Source organism: Tupaia chinensis, unplaced genomic scaffold (genome assembly GCF_000334495.1).
Source record: "Tupaia chinensis unplaced genomic scaffold, TupChi_1.0 Scaffold000235_1, whole genome shotgun sequence".
Lineage (NCBI taxonomy): Eukaryota > Metazoa > Chordata > Mammalia > Scandentia > Tupaiidae > Tupaia > Tupaia belangeri.
The window spans coordinates 5052739-5061288 of NW_006159713.1; the positions used below are offsets into that span (position 1 = coordinate 5052739).

At 57.7% G+C, this 8550-nt stretch overlaps 1 protein-coding gene across 4 annotated transcripts in view; it reads left to right on the forward strand.

Moving 5' to 3' along the window:
• Window positions 1–8550, forward strand: part of ADGRG1 (adhesion G protein-coupled receptor G1) — a 42923-nt gene that overhangs the window by 11465 nt on the left and 22908 nt on the right. The window contains exon 1 of one of the 4 annotated variants that reach the window (XM_006148431.3): window positions 8043–8182. The exons of the other annotated variants lie outside the window; for them this stretch is intronic. The gene's annotated coding sequence lies outside the window, so the exon portion shown is untranslated. Of the gene's footprint in view, window positions 1–8042; window positions 8183–8550 lie in introns of those variants that run through there. 4 annotated transcript variants of the gene reach the window in all.

An 8550-nucleotide genomic window follows, 5' to 3' on the forward strand; every position in this document is an offset into this window, starting at 1 on the left:
TGGCTCCACTGAGGGAAGAGTGAGTGAGCTGTGGCAGAGCTGTGGCAGGGTTCGTGTGTGTCATGGGGTGGCCCTCCAAATAGGACATGCATGACAGATCTGGAGGGACTGGGCAGGGACAGTGTGAGGGGCCACCATGGGCTGCACCCAGCTTGGAGCTGGAGGAGGGTTGCGTCCTTTCTGCAATGCAGGATAGGCACCCATGTGGCAGGGGTAAAAGTGGGGATTGGCTTCTGAGGGGGGGTCACATAGGGGATGTCAAAGCTGAGGTAGGGAAGCTGGGAAAAATGGCCATGGAGCCCCACAGCCCAGTGCTGCCTCCTCTGAGCCAAGTCTGAGCAGGGTTTGGTATCCCCTCATCCCATCTCATCCTCGGGGGTGACCCCATGGACCCCGCCTCTGACTCACAGCAGATGGAAGCATCATGTAAGCAAAGCTGGCAGCCAGGGTGACCAGACTCCAGGGACCAGGCAGATGGCAGATGGGGGGTGGGGCAGGCTGGCACAAAGGGGCCTCTCAAATGGAGTGGGTGGGGCCCTGGCAGCCTCAGCCTCCCTGCCTGCTTTCTCCTGCAGCTCAGCTGAGACCTCGCGTCCCCCGCTCCCCCCCAGTCTCTGGACCCTCACACCCCATCTGGAGCTCCTTGGGGCCTTCCGGGAGCTTAGCGGACTCTAGAGTCAGGCCTCGGATGCCAGGGAGAGGGACCAAGGTGGGAAGAAGCTGGGGATGCGTATTTCCTGACCATTGTCTCGTCCCACCTGTCCCTGCTTCCCCGGTGGCTCAGCCTAGATGGGGACAATCTTCAGACTGCTGGGCTCTGGCTCAGGGCTTTGCATGCTGCGCCCGCTTTAGCGATGAGCCCATGAGGCACGGGAGGCTCCCAGAAAGAAACCCACATCTTTGGGGCTCCGTAGTCTGGGCTCTTGTCCACTGTGTAATTCTGCCTCTCTGTGGAGGTGGGGCGGGGGCCCTTTTCCCAGACCAGGCACCATGCTGGGTGCCAGGGGGCATGTATCCCCCATCCTTGCCATGGCTAAGCCCATGATCTGGGGTGACAGGAACCACAGAGGTAGCAAGGTTGGCTTGCCCAGGGAGGATCCTGGCGTTGTTCCTCTCCGGTTGGTTGCACCTGGGCATATGCCTCAGTTTCCTCCTTTGTAAGCTGCGACTAGCAATCACATCTACCAGAGGGACCATCATGAGCACTGAGCGAGTTAACACAGGGTGACAGAACTGTGGCGGGCCATGTACCTGCTAGCTGTCATCACCTCATCCACTGGGCAGAGAGATGCCCCAAGGCCAGAGAGAATCTGTCATAACTCAGGTCTCTTCTTCCTGTCCTCCCTATGGCTGGGAGAGCTGGGACCACCTGGACACCAGCAGGACTCACGCCGCCTCTGTAGCCCGACTCGGGCTTCTGCCGGGAGGCCAGTGTACCAGGGTTGTGCTCCTGAGCTGGCGCCTGCAAGGCACAGGCGGTTTGTGGTGCACTTGGCAGCTCCCGGCAGGCAGAGATAAAAGCTCAGCTCTGGCAGAGCTTCCAGGCACTGTGGGAGATGGCCTGGGGGCGGGGCTGACCGGCAAGAGCCAGCCCAGCTCCGGTCCCTGGACAGGTCTGCCGCTAATGGCTCTGCAGGCTCCCAGGCTTGGGTCCACTTTAAAACAAGCAGCAAGGACACGTGAAACCCCTCCGCCACATCTCCAATGCCCCCCCTCCGTCTCCAGGGCTCTGCACTCCTCCTCAGCAGCCTCCACTAGATTTTCAAGGGCTGTGTGGGCAAGAAGGCGGACTTTGGAGATTTCTATCTTGTTCCAAAGGTCACACCTTCCCCGAACCTCAGTTTCCTCCCCTGGAAATGGAGACAGCAATACCGTCTCCTTGCTGGGTTGCTGCTGGAATTTACGGCCACAAATGACTATGACGTTTGTCCTTAGCACCACCTAACGCTTCCGGAGGGCCTTCATAAACCTCAGCACAAGGCTTTATCTTCTCTGGTCATGGGATAGTTGAATTAGAACTAGGTTTGAATCCTTGCAGAGTAACCTTGGGCAAGAGGTCTGACTTCTCCAAGCCTCATTACTTAGGCTGTAGAATGGGGATAATATACCCAAATCCTTAGTATCTAAACAAGACCCTGGGGAATTAACCGAGACGTCCCTCCCCAGCGATCCCGGCCCTTCACATCTCCACCCCACAGCTCAGCTGCCCCCTGGGAGAGGCAGCACATGGAGGGTGGTTAGGGGTGTGGGCTTGGGGACTGCCTGGTTGTGGCCCAGCCCAGCAGCTGTGTGGACAGGTGTATCCATCTCTCTGTGCCTCGTTTTCTTGCTCTTTCAAAGGTTGGTAATTGTACCTCGAGAGGGTTAAGTGAGCCACTAGATTTTAAGTGTTGAGTCCAGTTCCTGTCACACCACAAGTACCATTGTCATGGCCACACCAATCCCTTCCCTGGGGAACAGCAGAGACGACCCCAGGGCCACCCCACCTTCCCAAGATGGTGCTGAGGTCAATCCCCAGAGAGCCAAGCTCCTTGGACACGCCTATCCAACGGGGTCTTGATCTGCTGGCCTGAAGAGTTGTCTGCCCTGGGGCTCTTTCCTGTTCCTTAAGACCTGAGGTCTGACCTGCTTGGCCAGTGTGCTGGGCCTGGGGTTCGAGCTGGGCTGTTCCCTAGGGCTGAGTAGTGCTCTGGTCTCTTCTCTGCTGGGCTGAATTCCCTGGGGCCCTGGACACTGGACTGAGCAGCTGACGCCTTCTGGGTCCCTGGCCCTCAGGCTGTGGCTCTTTGGCTGGCACCTTGGATCTCTAACCTGGGGGCAGGGGGACAGCTGCCTTGACCCACCCTCTTTGATGGCGACACATGCTGGGGTGAAGCCCAGGGGCCAGCTGGGGCAGCTGGTCATGCTCGGCCCTGCACCCTCTGCCCACAGCGCCCCTGCTGTGTCACCATCTGGGCATGTTTCAAACAGCTTGGGGGTGACTCTCAACCCAAAGCCCCAGCCCTGGGTCACACCCCTCACTGCCTTACAAAGATCCTCATTCAGTCTTGGGTCCTGGCCTTAAAATGTGTCTATCCACATCACACAGACGAGGAAGGAGGTCCAAGGTCCTGGGAAGTCAGTGCCACTGGGGACCTGAACCCAGGTCTCCTGCCTCTGCTCTGGACTTTTTCCCATGGCCCCACTCCCGTTGGAGGTAGTGAATTCCCCGTCCCTTAAGGTTTCCACGTTTTGTAGGGAAGTTGTAGAAAGAGCTCAGGCATCACGTGAGGCTCCTCTTGGCAGCTCCTTCCAACCCTGAGCTTTTCTGGCCCTGGGGGAGATGGGCACCTAGTTATTAAGTCCCTAAGCAGCACGTGATCATTCAAGTGGCATCAGGTGACGTTCACGGGCAGACACGTCTCTGTCTAGAAACCCTCTCCATAGCCTTGCGGGTCGCCATGCCCGAGCTTCGTCATCGGTGCCAGCCAGTCACGTCTCCAGGAGACCCCGAGAGTGTGTCAGTAGCTCAGGGAGCTGGATGGGAGACCCGGGGGGGAGGGGGGGGACCGAGTGGAAGAGTTCTGGAGCAAATGAGGAGGGTCTGCAAGAAGGGGGTGGGCCGTCCACCTCCCCAGTCATCAGGCATGTGCTCTCTTTTTCAATAGGTTGAAAGTGGTAGAGGGTAGAGGGGTTCCCTTGGCATTCCTCTATACCCCTGCAGAGGCCCACTCCTTGCTAGAGTGGTAGCAGGGCTGGACGGAACCCTTGTACCCGCTTTCCTGGTATCCGCAATCATGCCTGCTGCACCTTCTGTGGGCTCTGCCACCCACACACAACCCAGGGCCACAGGGGCAGGATGTGACCCTACCCAGACTTTCCCACCTGGGGCCAGTACCCGAGTTGGGACTTGGGGGAGCTGGGTTGGGCCCCACAATGATGGGAGAGGACAGTCAGCACCCCTTCATGAAGACTCCCTGCAGACATCAGCATACCCCCTAGTACTGCATCCCTTCCCCACCTGGGGTTGGGGACATAGAGTCAGAGTGGCCATAACTGCCATCCAGGGAGGACGGTGGTGTTCCTAGACCTCAGGCCTGTAGGAGTGAGGGGGGCCTGGCTCCTGTTCCTGGGCTGTGAGTCTTTGGACCCATGGCTCAGCCTCTCTGAGCCTCCATTGCCCTCTCCAGAGAGTGGCTGGTGCAACTCTGTGTCACGGAGCTGCCCAGGCAGGGTGGGTGTGCCGTGCAGGCGCTTGCGGTTGCACAGGTAAAGCAGTGCACAGAGCTGGATGCGGATCCAGTTCTACCAGCTCCGTGGCCCTGGGCAAGTGGCTGCTCCTCAGTTTCCTCAGCTCTGAAACGGGGTAATAGTACCTCCTCACGGGCTGGCCGTGGGCTTGTGGATGGTCAGCTGACACCCCATGTTCCACTCATACATGGCCCTGCCCTGGCTCCCTCGTGAGCCTCTGAGGCTAGTCCTTGGGATCTACCCCACCTCCAGGTTCCTAGACCCCAGGATCCCCCGGCTACACACACCTGCTCCATCCTGGAGCCCAGGTAGGAGCTTAGCAGTGGAAAAGGACCCACCTTTATTGGTAAATCTCCTTCTTGGCCCCTCTCAGCCCTGGCCTTAGGAGGGAGCCTTCAAGGGCAGGGGAGGTAACTGCCTTTATGCAGAGTGAAAACCCAAGGTTCAGCACTCATGGCTTTGCATGGGATCTCAGACGTGGTCTGAGTCCCCCACTCCCCAGCCCATTCCCCCAGAGACTTCAAGTGTGTCTGTGGCCTCAGTCATTTAGAAAAGGCTTGAGCTCCTGGGCTGCTGCCCCACAGGACTTCTCAGAGCCTTTACCAGGCAGACGGGTGCAGGAGAGGGGGTTTGCCTGGCCTTTTGGATCCCATCCCTGTGTTCAGACTATGCATAGTCTTGGGAACCCCTTTTTGGACAAGCACCTGACAGAGGTATATATGGCCTTGATCCAGTTAGAAGCAGGGGAGCGGGGATGGCGCCACGCTAGAACCTCCCCCACGCCTACCCCCGAGTTACACATTTAGGATGGCTCTAGTATCAAGAAAGCTGGGGAACCAGCAGTTAGCGTAATGGCTATGTCGCTGGACTCCCACGTAGTCAACCATGGTCCACGTCCCAGATCCGGTGGCTTAAAACTCACGCCGGGTGCGTGTGCGTGCATGCCCAGGATCCTGAGAGGAGAATGGAGGAGAAGGGATTGCGGCGTGACCATCCCCCCTGGGGGGTGATTTCTCGCTTTCTGTCTCTATGTCTCTCTCTGTCTGGCGAGCTCACGTGCCCTATAGCGAAAACCTCTCCAAAAAAAAAAAAAGAAAAGAAAAAGAAAGCTGGCTCCTCTTAGGAAGAGACTTGGAGGCTGCTTGACTGGAGTTAGAGCCCCAGCTCTGTTCGAGTCATTGCTTTGTTCAGCTAACTGTCCTTGGGCATATGCCGTCACCCAGGCGCTGTACTAGCTGCTGAGGTAAAGTGGTGAGCGGGACAGATGAGACAACGCAAACGCCGAGGAAGGGACAAGAAAGCAGCTCACAGGTCGTTGCAGCAGGAAGAGCCATGACGAAAGGAAAACAGCTTGGCATGGAGGAGGTGATCGATATAGAAACTATTTTGACTGAGTGGTCCTGGAAGGCTTCTCAGGGGAGGGGACATTTGCGTGAAGGCCTACAAAGGAGTTATCCTTGGGAAAGGTCCTGGAGAGAATGTGCTGTGTCGAGAGGAAACGGACGTGCAAAGGCCCTGAGGTGTGTGTGACGACAGACGAGTCCAGAAAGCCTGGAGTTGCTAGATACGGAAAGAGGTGGTGGGAGAAAGGAGTGAGGCCACTGGCCTTGTTAGTGGGGTGGTCCCGCTCTTCCCGAGCTCGTCTGACTTGTGAAATGAGCCTCGTCATTTCGGCCCCCCACTTCCACTCTGCTCAGGGGTGTTGCAGGCGTGGTGTGAGAAGGTGGATTGTCGTTCGGCCCTGGGCGGCACTGAGCTGCGGCTGGTATTTTTGTGTGCACAATGGGTGGGCTGAGGAACTGGGGGTGGGACAGGGATGCTACGCCTCGGTTTCCCTGGGTATTACCGCTGTCGGTGAGAGCAGACCCTGTGTAACCGGCCAGGGGTGCCCTGTCTGTCCCTCCCCCCTGGATCCCCTGAGCCAGTCCCCTGCCAGCTCCTTTTCAGCCCAGGACCCTTTGATCCCACAGCGGCTGCCTCCTCTGGCCCAGCGGGCCCTGTAATCCTTTCCAGGCGAAGGTTCCACCAGAGAACAGCAACTCCTTTCTTTGCTTTCTTTTCCTCTTCCCCGCCGGGGGCCAAAAATAGTGCCTGAATGGACCCTGCTCTGGGCAGGCGGACAATGGTAGCCTCCTCCCGAATGCCTCCTGGCTCTGGTTCACAGAGGGCTGGGGGAGGAGCAGAGGCAGCAGCCCCAGGGCACCAGCCCCTGTGCTGTTCCCAGGGCCTCTGCCAGAGTGAGCCCCAAGCCCCGCCGTCCCCATGAGCCGGCCAAGGGGGCTCCCGCTTGTGCTCTGGAAAGGTGCTCGTCACCGCTTGGCAGGACCTCTGGGCCCCAAGCCCCTGAGGCAGCCCACCCTGTCCCCAGATCTGCTGGTCCAGAACTGAAGGTGGCAGTGGGGATCCCTGTGCTCTGTGCTCTGGCCGGCTTTTCTCTTTGACTCAATACGTATGAAATTCAAACTATTTAAGGTCAAAGGGATGTGCCTGTAGGGAGGAAGCGAACTCCCTGTACTGGAGGTGATCAAACCAAGTTTGGATGGGGACTGGATGTCGGGGTGGGAAGGATTAATCCAGCCTCAGATGGACATGTTTTGTCTTGATGCCTTCGAGAAGAGATCTCTGAGTTCCATACCTCTCCCATGATCAGCTAGTTACACCAAGTCACCCCCCTCCCTTGCACCTCTGTTTCCCCACCTGTAAGATGGGTTCAGCGGGCCTAACCTTGCAGAATGGTAGAAATGGGTTTCCAAGATGCCCAGTGTAATCCCTGGCACATGGTGAGAGCTTCAGAAGCTTTGTCTCTGTTCTCCTCCCTCCCCACACTAGAAAAGAGGATCTCCAGTCCTTCTAAGAGAACTCTGGAAGAAAGCTAGGAGGAACCCTCAACCCCCAACCCCCATCCCAGACCTAACTCAGAAGAAAGATTCTTAGTAAGTTATGACAATCTGGGAAGGTCTCCTGGAGGAGGTGACCCTGAGATGTTTTCAAGGAGTATTGGCTCATGACAGCCAGTGGTAGGGGTCAGAGAGTGCTCAGCCCAGCTTGAGGCGAGACCAACCTCTAGAGACCAAATCCTGCTCCAGTTGGCACAACAGGTCCTAGGGAGAACCCCCACCTGGCGCTGAAGTGAATTGGTTTGAAGGCCAATGTGGGCTCAGTCTCTGTGGCACAGTTGGTAGGTTACCAGATTACTGAACTGGAAGCCACTTGCTGATTGCAGTTTGAGTCCTCAGCCCAGCCATCCTGAAGACTCCCTGGGCGTGGGCATGGTACACATACGCCAGCCTCCTGGCTGCCGGAGGACTGGAGGAAGCGGATAGAGGCGGGACCCAGCCCCCCTCTCCCCTTCTCTCTCATATAAGATAATTTTTAAAAAAGTTAGTCAATGTTATCAAACTTGCAGATTCCGTGTAAAAACTTGGGGTTCTGCTTGCCTTGAGAAATTGGAAGCTCTGCTCTTCAAGGTCCCCTCCAGAGAGCAGGTGCTCCCTAGTTCCCCTATGGCCTGCCTTTCTAAACCCTTTCCTCCTGCCAGCTCCCTTCCTGGAGTGGGCAGAGTCTGAGTGGAAGGACGTTGAGTACAGGACAAGTTAGGGAGAGAGCGGCCCGCTGTGCTGGGTCGGAGCAGGCAGTGACGTAGTCCCCACAGCTGCCAACGGTTGCCAGGGAAACAGTTGCCAGGGGCTGCTGTCACCTGCGCCTCTTCTCCCGCGCTGCACGGGCGGCCGGGGCTTCTCAGCCGTTTCTCCCTGGCTGCCCCCTTTGTTTGAGGCTCCAGTGAGGGGATAGTGGCTGTAATGGCCCAGCTCTGAAGTCCCCACTGGCCTCTAGAACTCGGGGGAACTGGCCCAGCACCACTGCAGCCTGCAACCTGCAAACGGGAGAGCACTTCCTCAATCCCGCTCTTTTGTGTTTCTGATCTGCTCTGCTCCTGGGAGGAGGAGTCCAGGTACAATTCTCCCCTTCCCCCTTCTCCGTTCTCCCTTGTCTCCCCTTCCCTGCATCGCCCCTTCCTCCCCTCCCCCTTCGTCCTTTCTTCTCCCTCTTCCCACCTTCCCTCCATTCCACTTCTCCCAACACCAGTAGTGTGGGAATGGGTGGGTGGGGCAGCACAGGGCACCCCAGGGGAGTACCAATGTGCCCTAAGGGGACTTGGTCAATTAAGCAGAACACAGCCTCAAAAACTACAAGAAAGCAGTGAGCCAAGAGCACCCACTCCCAAACCCAAACCCCGGGCGAGATGCTGCCGGATCCCGGTCACACCTCCACACAGATGAGTCTCTGAGACGCGCTGCAGGAGGTGTCCCCAGTGGGAAG